This window comes from Mustela lutreola, chromosome 7 (assembly GCF_030435805.1).
Source record: "Mustela lutreola isolate mMusLut2 chromosome 7, mMusLut2.pri, whole genome shotgun sequence".
Classification (NCBI taxonomy): Eukaryota; Metazoa; Chordata; class Mammalia; order Carnivora; family Mustelidae; genus Mustela; species Mustela lutreola.
The window spans coordinates 96940058-96967901 of record NC_081296.1 but is presented as its reverse complement, the minus strand read 5'-3'; the positions used below and the strand labels follow the sequence as shown (position 1 = coordinate 96967901).

The window sequence follows — 27844 nt, the reverse complement described above, 5'->3', positions numbered from 1 at the left end:
AAAATTCTCAGTCAACTAGTAATAAAAGAGAACTACCTCAATCTGGTAATAAAATCTTCAAAATGCTTACAGCTAATATCATACTTATTGAGAGATGTTTTCTAGATGTTTTCTAGATGTTTTCCCTTTAAGACTGGAAAGAATGCAAGAATGCTCCCTTTCAGCACTCCTATACAATAGCATACTGGGAGTCCTAGTTAACACAATAAGACATGAAAAGGAAATAAAAGTTACATAGACTGGGAAGGAAGAAAAAAAATCTTTGAAAATGATATAATCCTTTAGAAAACTCCAGAGAACTGACCAAAAAAACTGGACTTAGTAAGTGAGTAGAAATCTAACAAAGTACATATAGGATATCTGCTGAAAAATCTATGCGTATGTGCAAAAATGTTCTTTATTTGCATACCTTTAAACTTGAGATTAACTAAACATCCATTAAAAAGAGATAAATAAATTTTAGTATATTAATATGCCACTATAAAGTGATGAATATTTACAATTTGCATCTATATGTAACAACTGAAATACATTCTAAAATATTAAAAGCAGAATTATAAGCAAAACAGAAAGCTTCAAATGGTAAGTACAATATTAATCCACTCCTATAAAGTTCAAAATCTGACAAAAGTAACAATATTGTTTAAAGAAGTTTATATAGGAAGTGAAACTCTAAAAGGAAACAAATTATTATCACATAGCTTAGATTATTTTATGACATTTCAAATAAGAAGCAGAGAAGGATGATGACAATGTTCTATTTCTTGAAGTAAGTGCTAGTTTCAATTACCCACAATGTAGTTATTCATTAAAATGTACATATGTTTTATGAACCTTTCTATAAGTGTTAAATGTTCCAATAAAATAAGAAGAAATTTTTAAGTAAAACATTAAGCCATAATCATGATAGTAATCATAACAACAATGACCACTGGACAATGGAAGTAAACAGGGGTATGATCAAAGAATTAAATTGAAACATGGAAAGCCAAGAGATTTTATCCGTAAAACAGGCCCAAAAAGAACTATAAAATTTTAAAGTTATATCCTAGAAGAAGATAAGCCAGTTTCTTCCATTAATTGTCTGTGGAAGCTCAAATGAAAAATCTTTTCATAGTCCTTAATCTTTCAACTGTAAAGTCAAGCTCTTTTAAAATTCTATTCAATTATGTGATTATCTACTTACTTGCCTTTTTATTTAAAAAATGTATTTCCTACTTACTTCTAGAGTCCAACTAGAAATTAGATTGATCATTCTATTTCCAGTTATCATAAAAATTTTGTATTTAAATATGCCAAAATCAAGCTTTATAGAAGTAGAGGACATGATTCTGGAGGTGGAAGAACTTCTAAAAATATGAGTATTATTTCATTTTGAGGGTTTCAAAGCATAATCCCGCCCATCCCAACCCAAATTAAAAAGAAAGTAATAAGCCATGAGTTTCCATAATGGTATTTTAATGCAGACTACAGTGTAAATTGGGGAAAAAAGAACACATTAAAGACAGTCAAATACTGGGTTAGGTTTTGATGAGCTCCATCGTCATGATCCATTAAAAATTAAACTGATTATTGCAATAGAAACTCCATATAATGTTCACTACAGAGAAAATGGTATAAAGTACAATTGTGCTTTTATAATTTGATAAAAGTGTATATATCCCAAATTAGTACTTACCATAAAAGAATCTAAAACAAACATCATCCACTATGGCAAAACATGAGAAACAGTTCCCTTAAAATCCAGAAAAATGTAAGAATGGCCACATTCACCATTTGCATTGATCACTGTTTAAGAGATCTCCTAACCTGTTCAATTAAATAATAGAAATATAATACAAAGGAAATTGTAATAATGCTATTCATATAAATATATAAATAAAATTATATAATTATAAGAACCACTGCAAATAACAAAAACTAATATATTTATCAAGGTTCCTTAGAAGACATAAGGATTAAATACAACATTACTATATAGACACAATCTTTTAAAAAAATATAACATTTTAGAAGCTCATTCATAAAAATACAAAAGTTTGTGAAGAAATAGAAAAAAATGCAAGACTTATAAGGAGAAAGAAATAAAAGTTTATTATAGGACCTGAATAAGTTCATTGATAGATAAATTTAATATTAAGTTTTTTTTAAAAAACTATGTTTTCCCAAACCAAAATAAAAATTACTACAGCAAATGTAACTCCAGTAAAATTTAACACATGATTTTTTTCACCAAACTTGTCCATTCCCAAAATTGAAACAGAGGAATAAAAAATAAAAAGCCAACATTATTAGCCAATGAAATCTTGAAGGAGAAACAAAAGCAGTGGATTCATCTATTTTATGATCAAAACTTGTAAGTAGAATAATTAAATTACAGCATGGTACTTGTGCAGGTCTGATGAGGAGAACAATAAGACAGAAAAACCAAGAAATATGTCTGTGCATATATGAAAGCTCTGGTTATGGCAACATTAGAGTTTCAATTCAATGGGAATGAATGGCATTTTCAATAACCAGCATTAGAGCAACTGGTTTTCAGTATGGAAAAAAAAGAAAATAGAACTGAACTTTACTCCAAATCCATGTTAATTTCCACACTATATAAAAAATGTGAAGAGACTTTTAAAATTCTAAAAAAAACATATAAGAAAATATCTTTATTTCTTCAATAACAGAGAGTAGCTTAAACAATGCAAAAAAAAAAAAAAAAAAAAAAAAGAAAGAAAGAAAGAAAGAAACTCCACATTCCCCAAACCAAAAGAAACAGTTGATAAATTTGCCAAATTAAAGTGAAAATATTTTATCTGGACAAGAACTTGCTGGGGACATTCCCTTTCTTGGAACTTGGGATCCTTCATTCAAATTCCTCTTTCTAAAAATGATTTACTTTCTCAAATTAAGAACTATAATTAGTAGATAGCAAAAAAATCTGATGAAAACTTAATGACAATAAAATACAGTGAATTCAGAGATCATCCTATGTATGAAATGTTAAATATGGTGGCAGCTTTATATTTAAAAATTATCTCTGGGTTACTAGGTAAGCCCCAGATTGCTCACAGACCTACACTAAGAACGATGTAGGAAAACTCTCAGCTGACACCATAAAAGAGGGTATTTAATGGCCATCTCCGCAGTACAGTCTGAGGCAACATAATCTCATCCATATCACCACTACTGTACCTGCAGACTCTTTGAGGGAGGTGCTGCTTCCTGTCTAGATGAGAAAGGGTCAAGTTTCCTTGGGCACCAGCCAGCTGTAGCAACAATTCTATAATGCCTACTCTACTTTTACTTTAGTGTATGTAAACAACTCCCGAGTGGGTAAGAAATATAAGCTATATATTATTCCCCACTTATGCCCTTTTGAGTGTCAAGGGTCTGGTGCAGGCATTAAAACAAAGCTGTGTATTACCCATTATCTTATGAGTTTGTGTATCATTTAGGAAGAAAAATACATAATTCCTACCTCAACCCCTGAACTTAACTAGTCCTTGATGAATACGGTAAAACACCATTAAAGAGAAAACACTAGCCATAGGTTATGGGAAATTTTATATAACTCAAGAAATCCACAAAAGACTCGAATGCAAAATACATTTTTAAAAAACTACTATAATCTAATAAGAAAAACATGACCTAATATAAAAATTAACAAAGGACTTTACCAAAAAGGAAATCTGAAAGGCCAATAAACTCATGCAAAGATTCTCAACCTTATTAATAAATCAAGTAAATACAAGTTAATATGAGAATGAGAAACCATTTCATATCAAATATGGGCATTACATATATAATAATATCTCATAATATATAAGGAATTTATTTAAGACCTGAAACATAAAAGAAAATTCAACAATGAAACTAAGGATACATTTATATCCCCCCCTTTTTTTAAGACTATTTTTTCAGAGCAGTTTAAGATTCATAGCAAAATTGAGGGGAAAGCAAAGAAATTACTCATCTCCTCCTTGGCTCACACATGTAAACACTCTTTTGTTATTAATAATCTCCACTATGATGGAATATTTGCTAAAAATAATGAATGTAAACTTGATACACCATAGTCACCAAAAAACCCATACATAAACTATATTTTCATTCACTCTTGGTGTTCCTCATTCTATGGGTTTAGACAAATATATAATGACAGATATCCATTATTAAGGTGTCACACAGAGTATTTTTACTGCCCTAAATTCTCCATGTTCTATTTACCCTCATACCCTAAACACTTGGCAACCACTGATCTTTTTTGTTGTTTTGGTAATTTTTCCTTTCCCAGTGTTATGTAGTTGGAATCACACAGAATGTAACCTTTTCAAACTGGCTTCTTTCACTACCTAACAGGCATTTAAGTTTCTTCCATGTCTTTTCATGGCTTGATAGCTCCTTTCTTTTTAGTCCTGAATAATTTCATCGTCTGGATGTACAGTTTCTTTATCCTCTCACCTACTGAAGGGCATCTTGGTTGCTTCCAAGTTTTGGCAATTATGAGTAAAGATGCTATACAAATCTGTGTCCATATTTTTGTATGGACATATGTTTTTAATCCTTTTGAGCAAATATCAAGAAGGATGATTTCTGGATCTTATGGAAGAGTATGTTTCATTTTGTAAGGAACAGGCAAACTGTCTTCCAAAGTGCGGTACTATTTTGCATTCCCACCAGCAGCGTATGAGTTCCAGTTGCTCTATATCCTCAGCAACACTTGAGTTGTCAGTGGTCCAAGTTTTTCCATTCTAATAGGTGTGAAATAGCAGCTCATTGTTGTTTTACTTTGCATTTCCCTGATGACACATGACGTGGAGCATATTTCATATTTTTTGGGGGGGGCCATCTGTATACATCCTTTGGTGAGGTATCTATTAAGGTCTTTGTCTCCTTTTTAAAGCATGTTATTTGTATTTTCATGGTCGAGTTCTGAAAGTTCTTTGTATGTTTTGGATAATAGTCCTTATTGGATATGTCTTTTGTAAATACTTTCTCCCAATCTGTGGCTTGCCTTCTCATTCACTTGAAGTTCTCTTTCACAGAGAACTTCAAGTGAATTTTAACTTTAACTTTTTAACATTTTTAACTTTAATGAAGTTCAGCTTATCCGTTATTTTCCTGGATTGTTTCTCAGGTGTTTTATGTAAAAAGGCAACACCATACGCAATGTTACCTAGGTTTTCTCCCATGTTATCCTCTAGATGTTTTATTGTACTGCTTAGCACATAGGGCTCTGATCCATTTTGAGTTAAGTTTTGTGAAGGTATTAAGATCTGTGTCTAGATTCATTTTTTACATGTGTATGTCCAGTTGTTCCTGAACTGTTTGTTGAAGAGACTCTCTGCTCCATTGTTCTTCTTTTGTTCCTCTGTCAGAGATGAGTTGACTACATTTGTGGGGATCCATTTCTGGGCTCTCTACTCTGTTCCACGGATCTATATGACTATTCTTTCACTAATCCCATACCTTTTTTATTACTGTAGCTTTATAGTAAGTAGCTTTATAGTTAAGTTTTAAAGTTGGGTAGCACCAGTCCCCTAACGTTTTATTCTTCAATATTATGTTGGCTATTCTGTGTCTTGTGCCCGTCCATATGAACTTCAGAGTCAGTTTGTTGATATTCATGAAAAAACATCCGAGTATTTCGATTGAGATTGAATTGAATCTATAATTAGACTTTTTCATATCATGGTATGTCTTATAGACTGAAGTTTCTATTTTATTAATGTCTGCACTTATTTTTGAAGGTAGCTCAAGAAATATCCTGAGAAACAAAAGCATTTAAAAAAAAAAATTTCAACAAAATACTTGCCTAGGTGTAGAGGAAAGACTTGATAATTTCTGAGGTCTAATTACTTGTTCATGTGGGTATCATGTGACAAAAATAACTATAACGATAATACTAAGACTGGAGAAAGATGAGCTGGACTTAGACTTGATGATTGCTAGATTCTTATTGGATATTTTCTTCAATATCTTCCTTATTTATCATTATGATCCATACTGAGATATTATAGATCCCTATACATGAATACCCTTGCACAAGGAGTCATATATATGGATTTTGTCTTCAAATGAAATCAGGTAAACCACTGAGAAATTGCCCACAAACCACAGTAAAGCATTACCAAAGGATTTTAAAGAATGTCTCTATTCCTTTAATAAAAGTTGCTTACGTATTAAGATGAATAGAGAACAAACCCAAGAAGTGATTCAGATGTTGGATTTCTGCTGGACTTACTATTATGTGACTCATTCGTGGATACCAGCTTCCAGACTGGAGACATTTGAATATAACTACATCAACAAAATCCATGATTGCCATAGGTCTACCTCATCATTATTAGAGTTATTAAACAGAATCATTATTTAACTAAACCTGACCTAAAATTCTAAGTTTCACCATTACATTTCAAGATACATACAAGAAATATTGAAAAGTGTTCCAAAATATAATCTTAAGTTAAAATATTACATTAAAATTATATACAATTACATATAATTTGTGTCAGTACTTCCTTTTCAGTCATCTCTTTTAAGTAGAGAATTCTCCTTACAAAAAGTTTACTCTCCTTTTCTGTCTCCTTATAAATAATGAATGTATGTTTTCAACTGTGGATTATTTCTGCATTGAAGTCATTACTGTAGTAGGTATTGAAATAATCTAAAAGGCATTCATTTTCCTGTAATGGAATTCTATCTTCAAGACATAAATAAGTAAGCAGGTATTAAAAGGTTATTTGTTTTTCAGATATTAAACAGTATGTTAAAACTTCAGGCTTTAGAACATTAGTCCATATTTGCTTGCAAGTGATCAAAAAGAGAGCCAGATTCTTATTATGGATTTAGAATTAATTGCCTGACACTAAGACGAACAGTCACCTTAAAAAAGTTGCTTTCACCTCAGCAACAAAGCTTTTACCTCAGTTGCCAAATCTTATGCTCCTGATATTTTATATAAATACAGGGGGAAAATGCTTTTGTATGTCAAGTAAATTACACCTTCAATATTCCTAAAGACTGAAGGTTTAAGATTAATTAGACAAATGAAACTAAGCTACTACCTGCCAATTCACAGTCATCATTCAGCTTTACCTATGTAATGAGGATGATGGAAAAGGTAATCATTTGAGACTAACCTATCTCCTCCTGCTTGTTCACATTCTGAATTGGTGTCTTTTACTTATCCTTCTGGGTGATAAAATATCTTCAGGATTCTCCAACATTCTAGATATTAAATACTTCTATGTCAAAATCATATAATCTAAGGTAACTGTCTTAGATCTCTAAATTAGCACTTTTTAAAATAAAATCCCTAGGTTTTCCTAAACTATTAATGTTTCTAGCTGGTATTGATATATCTACAGAGTCCCTGATTTTTTTTCACACATATTTCTATGTAGTTCTATAATTTCATTGTGCATTCCCCTTCATAAGTCGTTAGTAATATTAAGTTAGTGTTTATAATCAGTGTGGCCTACACGGATTCTTTTAGTCTGTGAGTTTCTTGCTGTAGTAAATCATAGATTTTTCTCTAAATGAAGTCTTGGTACCCCCAGTTGTTTTCCTTGCTATAAAGTCTCCTACACTCTGAGATGTAAACTGAGATACCTCAGTTTACCCAGAGAATTCTAAATCTGACATATGTTAAAATACTCCCAGTGCAGCCTACAGTGATAGAAGGGAAGTTAACTAGGCATGAAACAGGGTGGTCATCACAATAACTGGGATAATAACTTGGGTTAAGTCTGTACAAATTTTTTTTTTCCTATGAGTTTCATAGCCAATGCTTTGCAATTAAGATTGTTGCCATACATTTAATGTCAGTTGCCAGGAATATTCTCCACATGACATCAATCTCTCCTGGTCCTAAATGTAAAGTAATCACTACCTCCTAAAGCAAAACATTTATTCCGACCTCATCCCAGGGCACTTCACAGTAAGAACTATAGTATAGTATATTGTATAGTATAGTATCACAGTAAGAGCTATTAGCAAGATGGGATTGGGAGGGAGACAAACCATAAGTGACTCTTAATCTCACAAAACAAACTGAGGGTTGCCGGGGGGAGGGGGTTTGGGAGAAGGGGGTGGGATTATGGACATTGGGGAGGGTATGTGATTTGGTGAGTGCTGTGAAGTGTGTAAACCTGGTGATTCACAGACCTGTACCCCTGGGGATAAAAATATATGTTTATAAAAAATAAAAAATTAAAAAAAAAAAAAACTTACATACAAGAAAAGAAAGAAAAAAAAAAGAGCTATTAGCAACCCACAGAGCTGACACTAACAGTAGACAGAGAGAGCAGTGGCCTTTCTACATCAAGTATTGCCAGCTACGACATTTTTAGTTTTGGTGTCAGTACTTAAGGGCTTTTGGGAGAACTGTGCATTATCTCTCTAGCTTCTGGAATTTTTACCTAAGTGAGACAATACATCAGCACATTAACAATATTCCAATGTTGAAATCTATCTCTAAGGCTCAAATTCTACTTATACTAAGTAGCATTTTGCATAATCTCAGATGGAAAAACTTCTTTTTCCACTGAGCTAACAAGACTATTTGTAGCTTTTCATCACTAGTTATATTATAGTAGTTATTTTTCCATTGGACTACCTTGATCTTGCCTATTGATCTATAGTTATTTTTAAACAAAAATTCCAATTGGATTTATTTCTACCTGCTTCATAACAATAAGGGCAGGGTCTTGACCCACTACCTATCAGAAACTAAGACCTTGAGGAATGCAGCAAGATTAAGAAGGGGAGAAGGTAGCAGTATAAAGGCACTGGAAAAATAAACACCAACTGAGAATGGCAAGCTTGCAATAAAACTGGGTCAAACTTTGACATCAAGAAAACCCCAAACGAAGAGATTTCATCATTGATGCTTAAAATTTCTATTACATTTGATGTCCTTAAAACCCCCACAGTGGGGTGGTGCTGGGGAGAAGGGAGAGAGGGACCCAAGCCTATGTTTATAGCACCTAAAAAGTAAAAAGAGGTTTCCATGATGAGCAAAATGGACATGGATCACGGCCTTATAGTGCTTACATTCTGAAAGAGAGGTCAACGTTAGATAACTGCACGAAAAGACATAAACTTGAAATGGATTTCAGTTATACAGTGCTGTGAAACCATATGGTAACAGGACATGACCAAAGAAAGTCTACCTTCAGGAAGAGACTACTATGTTGAGATACCAGGCAAAAAGGAGTTGGGAGTGGTGATCTGTTGAGGGAGAAATAACCACATGCAAAGACTTTGGGGGTAGGTTACATGATGTGGAAGAAAGACTGAGTGACCTCTATACCTGGGATGCAGGAGAGGTGAGTAGCACTGTGTGAAACAAGATGGGGACAATTAGAAAGTGCTAAACCACTCGAGCATAGTAAGCCATGATGAGAAATTCTGTGTATATTCTAAGAGTAATGGTCTTTAAATAGGTAGGACATGTCAGTTTGTACTTTGTATTACTCTCTCGGCTTGCCTATGGAGAATAGCCAGAATTGGTGCATCAAAGTGTGTGAGCAGATAATTTAGGAAGCCTCTGGGCTAGCCTCATGGAGAGATTATGGTAGTTGGGACGAGGGTACTAATGGTCCTGAATGGAGAAAAATGAATAAATTCAAGAAAATTTTTCCAAGTAAATTTGACTCTATTAGGTGATAGAATCTGTAGAATGAAAGGGAAAGGAGAGAAGATGATTCCTATTTTTTCTGGTATACAGTGATATTTTTGGAGCTCAAGAATATCAAAAAGAGCTGTGCCTAGGTGGCTCGGTGGGTTAAAGCCTCTGCCTTCAGCTCAGGTCATGATCCCAGGGTCCTGGGATCGAGCCCTGCATTGGGCTCTCTGCTCAGCAGGAAGCCTGCTTCCCTCTCTCCCTCTGCCTGCCTCTCTGCCTACTTGTGATCTCTCTCTGTCAAATAAGTAAATAAAATCTTAAAAAAAAAAAAAGAGTATTTGGCAAGATGACCAACAGGTTAGTTATCAACACGTTAAATTGTTAAATTTAAGGCACTTAGGTAATTAGATGTAATTAATTTGGAATTGACTGGCACTGAATGCATGTATTTGTGAGAGTCATTTCAAAAGTCTGCCTTTTTTTTTTCTTTTTAGAATTTCCTTTCTTTGAGAATTTTACTCTCTCTTCTTTTTTAAAATGAGCAGATATTTCCTCTTTGCTCTACCTTTCAGGGCTATTGAACATAATTCATTAACCCTTTTAGCATTCATAGTTAACATATTACTTTTTTTCCTACCAATATTTCTAATTTTCCTTCTTTTTCTTTCTCTTTTTTTTTCCCTAACTAGGCTCCACATAGAGCATGCAGCCCAGTTACGGAGCTTAAACTCATGACCCTGAGATAAAGACATAAGCTGAGATCAAGAGTCAGACACTTAACTGACTGAGCCACCGAGGGGCCCCTTCCATCTGTGTTTTTATGGCTCAAGCATCTAAGATAATTTCAATTATGTAAATATATACCCAAAGGTATTAAATGTAAATATATATATATATATATATATATATATATATATATTAATGTTATCAGAGCTGATAATTTACAAGTCTTAAACATAGGGAAATTTGTTTCAGAAAAAATTATATATTTAATATCAGTAAGAATCTTTAATATTTATAAGGCATATTAGCTTTCTAGAGAGATTATCATTACTGCTATATATATAGTAAATTATATACATATGTATATATTTAGACAGGCATTCACATTTCCTGTTATTATTTAATTTTATCACAGTGCTTTAGTTAAACAAGAAGGAACAGTAGAAACAGACAAAAGTACTATTTCACTGGCCAAGACTAATTGAAAATGCCACAATGAGAAAAATAAGCATCATAACCACCACCACTACCTCAACTGTCCTATATGAGTAACGAATAGCTATTCCATTGCCTTATTATTTTACTACTTCTCCATGCTTTACTTTTTCTAAGAAAGTTCCTAGTATTCCATTTATTTTTAAAGGGATTTTAATGGATGTGCTATGAATTTTCAATGAGCTATTTGAAATTTGAGGAACCTAATTAGGAATGTATTTACTTTCTCTTTTTTCAGGGTGATTAATTCCATGCAAGACTTTCAGCCTAGTGTTACTCCAAAGAAAAAATAGAAAGGGAAAAGGAGGTTCTACTTCTGCAGACTAATGGACTGGTAATTTAAAAATTGAATTAAGCATTAACTCAGAAGAGTCCTTCTCAATATATAAATTATTTCTGTTTAGCCTTCTATTGCCAGGTTAATTAAGTAAATCCTTTGGCCTTGATTATAGTCATTAGTAAATGAAAATGTATTTGAATTCACTAGTCTTGTGATTTACACTAGAGAATCTATGTGAGTAAATATATTTCCTGTTACCAGCATTCATAAAGTCAGACATGTTATTTAGAAAGGTCGCTTTATCTGTGGAAAACAAAAATTTATTAAGTATCTAATTTATTGTTCAGACATATAAAATCTCTGTAGGTTCTTGTGGGGATGCCTTTAAGAAACAAACCTTATATATTTCTGTATCTTCAAAATGTGTGAAATCAACTTAGGCTTAGTCGGGGTCCTCCATTTCTTTAAAAAAAGCAAAACCTGGAAAAATCTGAAATGTCTCCCTCAAGTTGCTTTACTCAATAAAAAAACACAAGAACAAAAACAGTGAAAGGAATTTTTAAAAGAAATGAATAAATGATGTAAAAAAAAGCATGCAAGGTAATAAAATATGCACAGAATAAAACCTACAGTAAAATAATGATTTGTAATCTATCTTCTGCATAGTCAGACTCATCATTTGATGCTACAGTTACAGTTGTAATGAATTAAATTTAATATAAATTAATATATCCTATTTGTTTATGTCTTAAAAGTAGTCCTACATTACTTTGAGTATATTAGCAACAACATACTGAATCCCTGTTTTAACTATGCAATAGATAGCACCACAATTCAGAAATAAATTCTTAACAACAGTCTCTCTGTTCCCTTAAGGACATAAACCTAACTGTTGATGGCATATCGAAGCTGTTAATATGTTGTAAAAGAAAATTAAGATTATTAAATGTGTTCTACCCATTCTCTTCAAGGAAATTTTAATTGCCAAGCACCTAATTAAAATAAATTATCTAGGATAAATCAAACTTTTAATGTCTATAAAAATGCATTCATAATCACTTTGTATGGTGACATTTTGACACAAATATATCCTAAGAGAAGCAAGGGATGCCTATACAAGTATTTGGGAGAAGGGAAAAGAGAAATATATCAAATTTAAATGAAATAAACTAGAAAAATGGCAAAGCAGTAGGATTATAAGTATGAACTAGTGAAGTCTGAACATTTCCCCAAATACTGTTTTTACTTTTCAAATCCTATAAATATAAACAATCAGATAATTATTGTATTTGCCTGATATATCTAGTAATTAAAAAGTCCAAAGATAAATATGCAGCTGGGAACTGGTCTGGGGATGGTGTATAATATATTACATTACACATCTGGTATAATCCCTTCATGTCCCAATTTCAATCCACATTCCTACCTGTGATTTCTCTTTTATTTTTTAGTATGCATATTTATAAGTTGCCATAAACTCTCCTTCAAGGACACAGAGAACACATCACTCAGTAAACCAACCAATCAAGAGAAATGTCATTTCCTGCACCAGTCCCTTACCCTCCATATACTACTGGAGATCACAGTCATAGAAAAGGAACTCGATATTGAAGAATCAAAAGACCGGAGACTTGATCCCATCTTCTTAATTCATTAGATAAGCAACTTTAATAAAATATCTGGTCATGAGGACTGCATTTGCTCATGTGCAAATATTATTATTTTAATCTCTCCCCTCTCTATGTCTCAAAGCTGTAAATATGAATCAGGATAATCATGTGAAGCAATCCTGAAAAAAATCTCAGAAAACCCCACAAAGATATAGGTTATCAACATAAAAAGTAGTAACTATGTCTCCAGAAAGATAAAAGTCAAAAATTGAAATAGTCAGTGATGAATAATCCTGGTTTTAATTTGTACATTAATTTGCAATATTTCCTCTAACTATTTTTAAAAGCACTGGCAACAATCAAACTGAATGTAGTCAACTTACTTCTGGAGCCAGAAGAGTTCCTCACTGCTGTGAAGGAGTCAGCACTCTGCCTGGCTGCTGAAGAAGACGGACAGGGTAAAAGCATCTCCAAAGCTGATTCTGAGGATAGTGTCAGAAGGACGCTCAGCTACTACATATCTTCCCAACACCTGGCTGAATGGTTACAGGGACTCTTCAAAGGAGACAAGCACAAAAAAAGTGTATCAAAATATGTTTATAAAGTATCTTTGAAAAATAGAGTTGCTGTGAACTGTGTGATCAATCTCAAAATATACCAGGAATATCACTAAATAGAATTTAAACAGATTTACATAAGAAGGTTCTCTAGGGCCCTGATTCCAACAGATACGTCAGCATTCTGTCTTCCATCTATAGACGTTTTCTTATCTCCTCATTGAAGATAGTTAAAACAACAGAAAGATCTATAGTTCAATTTTCTTTACATTTCAACTAATTCAACTTGCAGACTAATGTTAAAAAATTACAAAAGTCAAGAAATGTTTAACCATCATCTACTATGTACCAGCAAATGATGCCGGCCAGTCAGCAGTGGCTGAAGCTCATAAATCCTGCCCTTACAGCAGCAAATTGTTTTATGTTGCGATGGCTGTATTTCCTTCAAGAAAAAAATCTACTTATTTAAACACATCTCTGTCTATAGAGGAAATAGTCAGATGTGTGACTTGTATTTTAACTTTAGGTCAGAAGATTGTTGATTTCTACCTATTTCTGGGAGTCCTGTTAACCTAAATAATAACTGGCCTACCTTTATGGGACACAATATTTAACTTTCTTCCCCCTAACATCTATATAATAATGCCAACTAATATTCAACTACTACCACTTTCAATGCAAAAATAGGCTGCATTTTAAAAATGTTTTTGAAATGAACAAAGGCATTCTAATTTTACTTAAGCTATGACTTATCTTAGCTGCAGAAGCAAAAGTGAGGAATAATATAATTCCAAAGGGTATTATTAAGAACAATATAAGATGATACAAAGACAATTTGGGTTTAGTTTATTGTTTCTGCTGTCTACATTTGTAAAAATGTGGGAATAATCTTATAAAGTTAAAATTTAAGAAGGTGATTATATTGTCCTGAGATGGCTGATAATTAGGGCTAAAAAAAAAAAAAAAAAAAAAGTAAAGCTACTGCTTAAAGTTTATATTGAAATTACACAAAAATGCTAAAAACCAGTGCACAGATTAATGGTAAAGTGGAATAAAGTTCATTTCAAATTACCTTTATGAATCTGCCAACTGATTCTATCTCTTTAAAAATTATATTTATTACAAAAGAAATATACATCTTAGAGAATTAGAGAATAACTCAGATACACCACATACACACACACATGAATATAAGTCAATCATATGCCAACCATCCTGAGACAGCTATTGTTTGCTTTGCTATTTATTTCTTTCCATGAATATTTTAAGCTAATTTTTACATTTTATATGCATGATAAAAAATACAAGAAATACAAAAGCAAATCTCCCTTCAAAGCAAGACATGTACCCCTTAGAAGAAACCAATTTCAAATTTCAGAACTTCCTCTCAGAAATACTTTATGCATGTATGAATGTGAGTCTGTGTATGGATTTTTATACATCTACCTATTTTGCTCTATTCCTTTTATTTCATACACCATGAAGATCACTCCTGTTCTCTATCATCAACCCTATTCATTTCTATCTGTGAATATCTATCATATGCATACAATATAATCTGCTCATAATGTGTCCTAGTTGAAAATAAGCAAATGCCCAGGATTTTATTATAAGATGATATAACTGATATCTGTATTCATCTATGTACACATATCAGTTAATACATTTATAATAAATTCTTAGAAGTAAAATGTTTAGGTCCAGAATCCTGTTATTGAAACTCTGATTATGTTCCCTCTCTATTGTAAAGAGGTAGTATAAAGCAAAAGCAAAGTATTATTAATGTCTCCAATATTTATACTAACAATAAAAATGGGTTAATGATCAACTATTTCCACACCTTCATTTTAGCATGGAAAGTATAGTAACTGATACAATCCTTTCTAAATTCTAATAACCCAAAGTTCTTTTTTATATATGGTTCTATCATTTATTAATGACATCTTACCTTTTCTTTTATTAAGTACTTATTATCTTCCAGCTTCCAAAAAGCATCTATTATCTAAACCAATTCTCCCAAGAATCAAATGAAATAAATACATATTCTTATACATTGCTATGAAAAGTAGGGATAGACATAAGTCAGCTAACCCTGGGCAGGGTCATATAGCTAGCACCAGGTAATGCTGAGATTCTTTTTGTTTTGTTTTGTTTTGTTTTTGTTTTTTGTTTTTCCCTAAGGACTTAATGTCAAACCATAGATTTATTTCACAAGGGCTGAGATTCTTAATCTAAGGCTAGCTCACTCCAAATCAATGCTCTTATATCTGATATTATAAATGAAGATTTCAGAAAGCCATCATAAGATTCTATAGTAAAGAAACACAAAGAAGGTCCTGAATTTTGTTTTGTTTTGTTTTGCTTTTCAATCTATATATTTCGGTCAGCACAATGCCAAAAATAGTAGGTTTTAGGTTGGTATTCTAATACTGCAATTTTGTGATGTGATCTTACAAAGATGTCCTTTTCTACTTGATAATATCTTGAAATAAAATATTTTATAAGAAATTCTGATCAGGGCACCTGGGTGGCTCAGTGGGTTAAGCCGCTGCCTTCGGCTCAGGTCATGATCTCAGGGTCCTGGGATCGAGTCCCGCATTGGGCTCTCTGCTCAGCAGGGAGCCTGCTTCCTCCTCTCTCTCTCTGCCTGCCTCTCTGCCTACTTGTGATCTCTGTCTGTCAAATAAATAAATAAAATCTATAAAAAAATAAAAAAAATAAAAAAAAAAGAAATTCTGATCAGTCCCTTAGTTCCAAGTAGTTGCTATGTTGGCCTTCTTCCACAGTCTTAGAAAATTTGGCAACCGTTATTGTTTATGTACATGTATTCCCAAGAAATATGGTTCTTCCTCCAACAATTATCTTGAATGTCAACATTAAACTCTGAAAGAACTCAGGAAACATAGGCAAAACTCAGAAAGTTATTAGGGAATATTTTTTTCAAAATGGAGAACCACGATCCCTTCTAGATCCTAGTGGTATTTTCTTCCCCTGAAGGTCTTTGCTAAGTGCTCATCAGTTGTCTGAACATATACTTCGATTCAAGTCTCACTATCGATAAAGGCAGGACTTTAAAAGTCTTATGAACCTGGATTGGAATCACAGCAATGACCATATTACTCAGTTTTTTCTCTTAAAATGAAAAACAGTATTGCATCACCACTTCCTCACTAAAAACAAAAAAAAAAAAAAAACAAAAAAAAACAAAAAAAAAAAAATGAAAAACAGTATTACAAAAAGTTGTCATTATTTCAAAGTATCATATATCTGAAAGTACCAACCTGGAATAAAATTCATTATAGGCATGTGATAATTTTGTTTCCCTCAGCAAGTTCTTCCTAGGGTTGCCCTAAATTTTACCGCACTAACCACTAAAGAAACCCTTGAAATATTTTAAGGGTAGCAGTAACATAATCTTAAGTATTCCTTCATATTTAAAGATCCCGTTTGAGCAATTATGAACCCATGAAAAAGCATCATTACTAATCTTTCTCCATCTTACCTCTAATAATACAAATAAATACCATGAAGGAGGTGATCTCATTAGTTTTTAATTATATTTACCTTGTGTTGAAAATAATTAAAAATTAAACATTTAGTCATCTGGATGTTTGATCTACATGATGCAAAAAGCCAGTTGTTTTAAAATATATGATGAATAAATGAATTAGATGGTTTCACTGTAATTTAGTCACTCATTTATTTGATAATAATATATTGTTTGGCATAATATAGCCATGATATTAGTGGACTATTCCAAAAATAAGGGTATAATATAAGAAATGCTATTTTATTAACACAAATAACTTGAAAAAATTTGGACCAGAAATATAGAATAAAATCAGAAATTATTTTTTGATAATGGGTTTTTGAAATACATAGATATTCGGGAGATCCATAAAAATGTTATGATTCAACATGTTTGCCTCATCACCAGTACTGTGAAAACCTAATTTAAAAATTAGATACCCTGATTGAATATGGAAATCTATTTGTGTTATTGAATAAAAGTGTACCATACACCCAGCTATAGGAAAATGTTTACACATTACTATACACACCAAGGATCATATGATAAATAAAGTAATGCACCGCTAGAGAATTTGTTGCTTAATGTAAATGTCACTTTGTAAATGAGAACTACTAATCATTCCTTTCCTCTAATAGCAAGAGTTCAGCAGTTAAATAAAACATGAATCTTGGTGACCTAAAAATTTTATTACTGCATTTGTAATTTCCTGTTAACAACTCAAGAAAATAATTTTAAGTGATGCTGTATTTCAGTAAGATACAACCCACGGTGCAGGCTTTACTTGGGAGGGGCGGGGGTAAGTATAGACGGTTAACAGGAGGAATTGTGGTAATAGAACTGTTCCGTATTTTGACTGTGTACATATATACCTACATATGTGATAAAATTTAGGAAACAAAATGTAAATACCCACAAGTATAAGTAAAACTGACAACCTAAATAAGATAAGTAGATTTTCTCTATGTCAGTTCCCTGGTTGTAACATTAGATATTGTACTACAGTTCTACAAAAGGTTACCATTAGGAATAAAACTCTGCATAGGGTATATGGGATCACTCTGAATTACTTATCACAACTGCATGTGAATCTATGTAATGGTATATCATTACATAGATTAGAGTGACATTAGAGTGAAACTTAATGACCAACAACTTCAGGCTGCAGTCTCAGCGTTCATTAATAGAAAAGGAATATTTAGAACATCAAGTTTAACACTGTAATGAATTATTTGGTCCTGGGGCGCCTGGGTGGCTCAGTGGATTAAAGCCTCTGCTTTTGGCTCAGGTCATGATGCCAGGGTCCTGGATCAAGCCCCACATCGGGCTCTCTGCTCAGCAGGAAGCCTGCTTCCCCCTCTCTCTCTGTCTGCCTCTCTGCCAACTTGTGATCTCTGTCTATCAAATAAATGGATAAAATCTTAAAAATAATAATTATTTGGTCTTTATCAAATCACAACTGGGTTACAGTGTGTCTCACAGGAAAGACTGGAAAAAATTTAAATTTAGTAGTGAATGAAAAGGATTGAATTGCTCCTTGCTTTGGGTACTAGAGTGCATCTGTGGCATTTATTGTCAGGATAGGGGTTAGATTTTATACCAGCAATGTGGTACGGTAACTTATCTAACTGCTGAGTGCCCTATGGGTTGAGGTTGAGTAGAGTCTCAACCTGCTCTTAACTGGTATTTTCCTGTTTTAGTTAATAACCAAAGAAAATGTAGATTTCTGGTGTTTGGGAAATGTGAGGTGGTTTAAGAGTGGAAGAAAATGCTTAGTAGTGTGGACAAGGAGTCTGTGTTTTTCTGGTGGTGGTGATTTCTTCATTTTTAATCAATTTTAAGCTCTGATCAAAATGTTTAACAAATTGTATTAAAAATATGTATATATATATAATAGAAATATCTATATAGTATATATTAGAAATATATACTTTAAGCATATATGAATAAAGTATCTTGACTATGCATACCCACGTAAGTGTGTATTAGCATACTATATCATATACATAGGTAGGATATTTTTTTTTTTTTTTTTATTTTTTTTTATTTTTTAATTTTTATAAACATATATTTTTTATATACATATATTTTTATCCCCAGGTCTGTGAATCACCAGGTTTACACACTTCACAGCACTCACCAAATCACATACCCTCCCCAATGTCCATAATCCCACCCCCTTCTCCCCAACCCCCTCCCCCCGGCAACCCTCAGTTTGTTTTGTGAGATTAAGAGTCACTTATGGTTTGTCTCCCTCCCAATCCCATCTTGTTTCATTTATTCTTCTACCCACTTAAGCCTCCATGTTGCATCACCACTTCCTCATATCAGGGAGATCATATGATAGTTGTCTTTCTCTGCTTGACTTATTTCGCTAAGCATGATACGCTCTAGTTCCATCCATGTTGTCGCAAATGGCAAGATTTCATTTCTTTTGATGGCTGCATAGTATTCCATTGTGTATATATACCACATCTTCTTGATCCATTCATCTGTTGATGGACATCTAGGTTCTTTCCATAGTTTGGCTATTGTGGACATTGCTGCTATAAACATTCGGGTGCATGTGTCCCTTTGGATCACTACATTTGTATCTTTAGGGTAAATACCCAATAGTGCAATTGCTGGGTCATAGGGCAGTTCTATTTTCAACATTTTGAGGAACCTCCATGCTGTTTTCCAGAGTGGCTGCACCAGCTTGCATTCCCACCAACAGTGTAGGAGGGTTCCCCTTTCTCCGCATCCTCGCCAGCATCTGTCATTTCCTGACTTGTTGATTTTAGCCATTCTGACTGGTGTGAGGTGATATCTCATTGTGGTTTTGATTTGTATTTCCCTGATGCCAAGTGATATGGAGCACTTTTTCATGTGTCTGTTGGCCATCTGGATGTCTTCTTTGCAGAAATGTCTGTTCATGTCTTCTGCCCATTTCTTGATTGGATTATTTGTTCTTTGGGTGTTGAGTTTGCTAAGTTCTTTATAGATTCTGGACACTAGTCCTTTATCTGATATGTCGTTTGCAAATATCTTCTCCCATTCTGTCAGTTGTCTTTTGATTTTGTTAACTGTTTCCTTTGCTGTGCAAAAGCTTTTGATCTTGACACACAAAAATAGACTCAAAATGGATGAAGGACCTCAATGTACGAAAGGAATACATAGGTAGGATATTTTAATGTACATAGATACAGGGGGATTGAGAGATAGAAAGAGTAAGAAAGTGAGAGAGAGAACATGCTCTATAATAAAAACCCTAACGCATATATATATTTGACTAAAGTCAGTGAGTTGAACATGAGTCTGTAAGTCCTGAGTAACTACTGAGAAACTGTGAAACAGATTCACGTGGGCTTAAAAGATTTTGGAGCAATCTTAGACAATCCAAGGACCACATGAAGACAGGGAGCTGAAAACACTGCAAATATGCTGAAAAGCAATATGAGTACAGAAAATATCTAAAAGCACAAGGAATACTTCTTTGTGGGGATAAGGGCTGGCTTAAAACCATACTTAATGACTCCAGAGAAGAACTAAGAGAAAGGAAGTGAGAGAAGCACACTTATAATTCACAACCCCAGATTTCCTACTGGCCTACAAACTCTTTGAGTCCCTAGAATATCATACGGATCATTGTGTGCCCCATAGCATCAACCGTGCTCACCTCCATACAACAGACATTTGAAAAATACAAATTAAGGAATTTTAACCACAAACAAAGGAAAATAATATACTAAAAAAAACCCAGGGAGTTAACACTTGGGGAGAAAGTTTCTAAAAGAAAAGAGGACTTAGAAAGTTCTAAAAGCAAAATCTGTATCATACAATTAGAAATGATTTCTGATGGTAAAGAGGTTATTGGAAGGAAAGTTAAACTATGAAGACTGCAGAGGAGAAATTCTCCATAAGGTCAGATTATAAAGGGAGAAGTATAAAACAGAAGGAAGGACACAAAACCAAAGATGAATATAAAATAGTGTTTGCAAATCGCTTTCAGATACATTATTTCATTAGACAGTAACCCTGTTGTCCTTGATCTTTTCTTGTTCAGCATTTTAATATTGACTTGCAAGAAGACATAAGAAACAGTGCTTATTAAATCTGTGAATCTGTGACTGACACAAAACTGGGATTTAAAAATGTCTCCATAGGTTTAATGGAGGGGCCAAGACTGTCAAAATGAAATATAATGATGCCAAAGGTAAGGATGCTTAGATTAAAAAACTAAACGATTATAGTGTAGGGTGAAGGATATGTCTTTAAAGGCAGTTTATATGAAATACACTTAGGGTATTAATTGTCCCCATAGTCCTAAGGGTCAATAGTTTCAGAGCTGCAATCTCAGCATTCATTAATAGAAAAGAAATACCTAGAACAACAAGTTTAATAGCCACAGTGAATTATATAGTCCTTGTCAAACCACACCTGAAATACTGTTTGTCTTATTCTGAATTCTTGCAAAACATACCTAGGGACAGACTCCCAAAGAAGGCATGGCCAATCCCAATCACTACAATGAAAAATGGTTGAAAACTAAAACTGGAAATATTATCTTGGAAAACGATAAGAAACAGGGCCGATATCTTCAAAAACCTTTTTTAAGAGGAGAGAGGTGGTGATGTTAAGGTCAGAGACATGGACTGAAGGATAAGAACTTCATGGAGATTTTGTACATTAAGGAGCACGCTATCTTCATAGCACTGCATTAGTATGGTCTGCCTGAGAATTCACTGTTAGCCAACAGGTTCATTCTATGTAGCTATCAAAAGTGATGTTCTTGGGACGCCTGGGTGGCTCAGTTGGTTAAGCAGCTGCCTTCGGCTCAGGTCATGATCCCAGGGTCCTGGGATCGAGTCCCACATCAGGCTCCTTGCTCGGCGGAGAGCCTGCTTCTCCCTCTGCCTCTGCCTGCCTTTCTGTCTGCCTGTGCTCGCTCGCTCTCTCTCCCTCTGTCTCTGACAAATAAATAAAATCTTAAAAAAAAAAAAAAAAGTGATGTTCTTGTGTAGGGCTTAAGGTTGGAAGAGATGGCCATGAGAATACCTTCTAATGTTAATATTTTATGAGACTACTCTAATGATCCAGCCAGGTTTAGGCTGGTCCTTCTTCAAAGGCAAACTGACTTTCCTGCACTCTGAGAGTGTGGCTCTGTGGAGTGGCCTCTTTCAAAGTGATGAGGAAAATAGATACATGTATATTTCATCACTGAATTTATAATATGATATTTAAGATTATAAATGAGAAAATTTACCTCAAATCTTAAGACATATCTATAGGCAATACATTCCTACTCCAACACATATGTGTGTGGGTGAGGGGTTTAGTGTTAATTATTTTTTCAATACGTTCTAGTCTATGATTCTGATGTTTGACCAAGGGAACTGTAACTTCCTTTATAACTAAAAATGTGTGCATTTAAATTTAATCTAAATGCTATTAGCTCTGTGAACTTTAAGTCTCTAAGAGTACAATTTAATTTTCTTCTTTAGGTTGATTATATGCATTAGCTAAATGATTCTGCATTGGTGTAACTAACCTCAGAATAAAATAAAAGCTAACTTAAAAATTTTATGTGTGTTCTTTGCCATTTTCAAAGCTTTTTCACACATTATTTAGTGTGGTCTTCAAAATAGTCTTACAAGGCAGGTAGCACTGTTATTTGATCTCATTTCAAAGGCTCAAATATAAAAAAGCATTTGCACAAAGCCATACTGCTATTTGGTAGCAGGTAAAAGAACAGATTATAGAATCTCTGATTCTTATAAGTATCTTTCCATTCAATTCCATCTTAAACAATTTTAGAAAAAGTTATTCATGCACAGGAAACTTCAACCAAGTCATGTCAAGAAAGAAGAGAATTGGTAGCACTATAAGGGATGTGAGCAATAAGAAATAAAATGGAAATTTAACTCACAGAAGCCAAATTGGTAAATCATTTATGCACACTTCTAATTTATTTTGGAGCTAAGGGCAATATATGTTGAAATTTATCTCAATATATCAAAAATGAATAAACAGAAGAGAAATGTATTTTAATACAGAAATGAAAGTTTCAAAATGAGCATGCATGCGTAGTGATGTTTGCTTTAAGTTACCATTTTTGAGATTACATTATTAAAATATGTGGTTTTATAACCTGCATCAGTAACTCTACTTCTTAATTAATGAAATACTTAGACAGTAATGACACCTAAAATTAGGATAAAATTTTCTCATCTAATCAATGAAGTTCTCTTCATTCAATGTCCTTAATACCTAGATATGTTTGCACCTGTTCCTCACTACCATTATCATAATTCACTATTTCACTCTATTTTACATACATTAATACAACAGTTTCATAAATGGAATTTTTGTTCCCTCTTATCACAAGACAACATGTCCTCTATATTTTCATTTTGCTGTCACCATAATTGTCTCTATAAAATATATATCAAATTATGTGTCATATATAAAATTCTAGTATGGCATACAAGGCCCATAGGAATCTTGTTTCAAACATTTTTGATCCCCTATGCTCGAAGCATACTAACCCATATCTCTTCAAAGACAAATTTGAAAATCTCACACTATGCTTGAAAATCCTCAAAACAACTAGACTTTTGGATATGTGAGGACTCTGCATTGGTTGTTCCGTCAGTATTCTTTTTTTTTTTTTTTTAAGATTTTATTTATTTATTTATTTGACAGAGAGAGAGAGAGACAGCACACAAGCAGCCAGAGAGGCAGGCAGAGGCAGAGAGAGAAGCAGGCTTCCCACTGAGCAAGGATCTTGATGCGGGACTCGATCCCAGGATCCTGGGATCATGACCCGAGCTGAAGGCAGCGGCTTAACTGACTGAGCCACTAAGACACCCCTCCTTCGGTGTTATTTTCCCTCTTCTTTGCCTAGCTACCTCCTTATCTTCCAAAATTAGCCTCAATGTTGAAGTGAGACAGAGAGGAGGAAAAGAACCCCACATACATAAAAAAGCCAAGAATGTGTCACATGATTAAATTTATATTAGCAAATAATTATTTATCCTGGCTAATGCTGGCCAATGTGGAAGACAAACAAGTTAGGAAATGATTTCCATATCCCAGGACACAGACAAAATTTTTAGAGTAGGATGGTAGCAGGAGCACAAATGTAACTTGGTACGTATCCGTCGGCTATTGAGCCACTGCAAACATCGTGCTACAAAGAACACACCTAAAATTGTGACTCTATCACTGACTAGCTGTATGTTTATGAGAAAGCCCTTTTACCTAAGCATCAATGACCTCATCTAATATATTTTATGTAAAAATTAAATGAAATCATGTAAGTGAAGAATTAACACAAAAGCTTGGAATATAGCTGCTAGTCAAAGGGGAGTTACCTTTTAAAAAGTATCAAATAAAAAATAAAAAATTATATATAAAAAAAATTAAAAAAAAAAGTATCAAATAAGTTAAGTTTGAGACAAATGTAAAAAGTAGAGGAGCACTGCAAACACCAGATACTTGCATACTTAGAGGAAAATGACCCCCCAAATTCACAAGATCTAAAAATATAATGTTAATAATAATAACAATAAACCAACCAAAAACCCAAAAGGTTTAGATAATTTCAATCATAAGCAAAAGGAAAACAATAGAATGACAAGGACTTGCAGTCTGTGCGTGCTCCGACCTTAGTCCTAGACTCAACACTCAAGTTGGGCAAGTTAATTAATTTCTTGCATTATCAAATATTTTAGTTACAAAGTTAACTAAGACTTGGACTATATAAATACAAAATTTCTTTTCACTTTTGAAATTGAACCTCTAGATACCAAATGCACATTTTATGCAAGGCACTTTTCTGGGCACTGCCTGTGAAATAATCTCACAAGGGCCTTTTACTCAATTTTAAACCAGAGTACAAAAATACAGAAAAAAAAAAAAAAACAAACCTTTCAATTAAAAAAAAAAAAAAAAATTACCTCGGGGATACTAGGTGGTTCAGTTGTTAAGCTTTTGCCTTCGGCTCAGGTCATGGTCCCAGAGTCCTGGGATTGAGCCCCTCATTGGGCTCCCTGCTCAGCAGGGAGTCTGCTTCTCCTTCTCCCACTCCCCCTGTTTGTATTCCCTCTCTCTCTTTCTCTCTCTCTCTCTAATAAATAAAAGCTTAAAAAAAAATCAACTTCTTCCAGATGGTAGCTACACTTGTGGTGAACATAGCATAACATAGATTTACCAAATCACTGTGCTGTATACATGAAATTAATGTAACATCGTGTGTCAACATACTTTAATTTTAAAAATCATCTCTTCCATGAAAGTACTGAAAATATCAGGAGCCATTCAAGCATTATTTAACAAAGGTAAGAAATTACTGAAATTACAAAAGTACTTTCATTCACATTAATAATCTCTGTACTTAAAAGGGATTAATGTAAAATAAATAGAGATAGGGAATACAGTTTTTGATAACCTGATTATATGATAAATTGCAAAAAAGTGAGCATATTATTGGAAACTTCACTTTGAATTTCTAACTGCAATTCAGATTCATTTTTTAAAAGATGTCATATGTAAAGAAATAGTTAATTCATGTGTTGAGCTGAAGGGGAGTTTTTAAGCCCAAATGGATGGGTCTTTAACATTATCGGTTAGTAAGTTCATTTTTCTTAAAAGGCCTCACAAAAACAACATACTTGATCAATTTTTGATGGAGTCATTAAAATTAAAGTTGCCATTTTTGTCAAAGTGATAAAAATGTCTCTCATCTAAAATGCTCAGATATTCAACTGAGTTAAGAACATTAGAACCAAGAGACTCATAAAATGTTTTGGCTTCAAGATAAAAGACAGCTATAAAATTTGGAAACGTTCCCAATCTTATGCAGTAGATTTGATGGATTCTCTTAATGATGAAGAATTAAGAAAGTTAAAAGTCTAGAAAAAGACTGTAATTCTTATTTGCAAAGGAAATCTGAGAGTTAATTAAAGGACTAGAAACATGTACAAGGATCATGCAATGTCTTACATTCTTGTCTTATTAAAACATAGATAGGGATATAGATTTCAGTTTATTTTTATAGTTAAGATTTTTTGGCCAATTTTTGAAAGAGGTGTTTTTTTCCTTCATTGAGAATCTTTGAGTTCATTAAGATGATCTATCTCTATGAGGTTCAACAAACTGTCAGACTTTTTTGCTGAGTGATTCTATCCAGTCTTTCATTTTCCTCTCAACTACAGATTTTTTTTAAAAAAAAATGTTACTCTGAACTCTCAAAGAGGTAGTTACTAACAGCCATGTTATTTGTGTTTTCTTCAGAAAGAAGCAACACTAGCTAATTTTGTCTGCATGCATTTTAGTCATTGCTGACCTTGCAAGTTTATGCAAAAAATGTGACTGATGGCAGATTGCCCAACGTAAGGTACAGCCCCTTAAATTTTGTAAAAGCCACATACAGAGGAGAAATATTGCCAACATCACCACCAGCATCTCCCCACTAAATGAGGACTGATCTGAAAATAAGGACAGGCCATGTTATTGCAGTGCCATGAAAACAAAGCAGATACTACCTGAAATGAAAAAATAAAAGCTCCTTAAGGATGTCCTAATGTAATCTGTGTGTGATTAAAGCTAGAAGAGATTCCTAAAGAAGAAGTTAAGACGAAAGAAAGGTGGTTTTCTTAGGACACAGGTCATGAACAAAATTACGTTAAGTGAGAATGAATTTAGGACCATTCAGATGGTTTTCTTCCAACAGACTGGTCATAGTCTGAATTAATATTAAATACTACAAGAAGCTTCTGTTGAAAAAACAAACAAAAAAAAAAAACCTCTGAGAAAAGGTCTAGATGTTTTAACATGGAGTTCCTGAAAAGTAAAACTTCTTTTGATACTTCAAAAAAGCATTTAATAATCAACCCATAAGCAAAGATGAAAGGAGGATGAATTTTTTTTTAAACATCTTTTTCTTTTGGCCATATGGCTTTTTTCAGTAAGATATCATTCTTGATATCATAAAACCATAAATATCTCCATACTATGCTGGAATATCAAATTCACTCCTATCTGCAACTGGCCTTTCTGGAGTGAGAGACAGTAATTGCATTTGAGATTATTGGCTACCCCCATACTTTCTGCCCCCCAACACACAAATCTTTCCAAAACCAAGATAACTTTCACGGTTGAAATATTTTAGTCATACAGACAGTAAAAGGACTCTGGCTCGGAGCTGTATATGCAGCCAAAGATATTGCCAGTATGAAGATCCACACTTTTTAGACTTCAAATCCAAATATTTTAAAATTGTTTGTTGTCGATTGTTTGTTTTTATTCTTGTTTTTTCATTTTTACTTTTTACTTATTTATTTTTTTACCATACCATGATGCTTGACTTTTGCTACTTCACCTCAATTGCTGATTTGAAATTTATAGAGCACTTACCCCAATATTAAATGTTATTAAGGTAAAACAGTACCAATTAACAGCTCACTCATTTTGATTTAAAAATGGCTTTTAAGTTCATTTCCAGTATTAAGATTTTATTCTTCCAGCCATGTATAAAGTCATTAGCCTCAAATAAATGATTGATTGATAAGAAGTTTTTTACTGTGAAATGCTAATGGATGTTCCATTTTCAATTGGAAGTGCCTTACTGTGTACAGGTATGCACACATTGCAAAGGTTTCATAAAATGCTGCAGTATTATAACCCTGTCCTAAAACAACATTCAAATTAAGAGCAAGATATGGAAAAACCACTAGTAAACAGTCTGAAAGCCAAATAAATAATTTTATATAAAAATGTTACATACAATTACAATAGTTTATTCATGTTAATTCTATATGCACATATTGCTCTGGCAAATATTATGTTGATTTAGTCTTTTGACTGAAAACTTATCAACTATTAAACTAGTACTCATATTAGTATTTGGTACATATTTATACAGTTTAACTATAACATGCTTTATAACTTTGAACCTCATGAAAGGAGGAAGGTTAATAATAGAATAATCTGACAGAGGAGAAGATGGTGCATCAAAAGCTATACAGCCTTTTATTTGTTTGT

The 27844-nt window shown here is 33.3% G+C and overlaps 1 protein-coding gene across 5 annotated transcripts in view; it reads right to left on the bottom strand.

Annotated features, from left to right (window-relative positions):
* Positions 1-27844, bottom strand: part of LRFN5 (leucine rich repeat and fibronectin type III domain containing 5) — a 250800-nt gene that overhangs the window by 122930 nt on the left and 100026 nt on the right. For 4 of the 5 annotated variants that reach the window (XR_009355650.1, XR_009355649.1, XM_059181987.1 and 1 more), the window contains exon 2: positions 13117-13288. The exons of the other annotated variant lie outside the window; for it this stretch is intronic. The gene's annotated coding sequence lies outside the window, so the exon portion shown is untranslated. The remainder of the gene's footprint in view (positions 1-13116; positions 13289-27844) is intronic. 5 annotated transcript variants of the gene reach the window in all.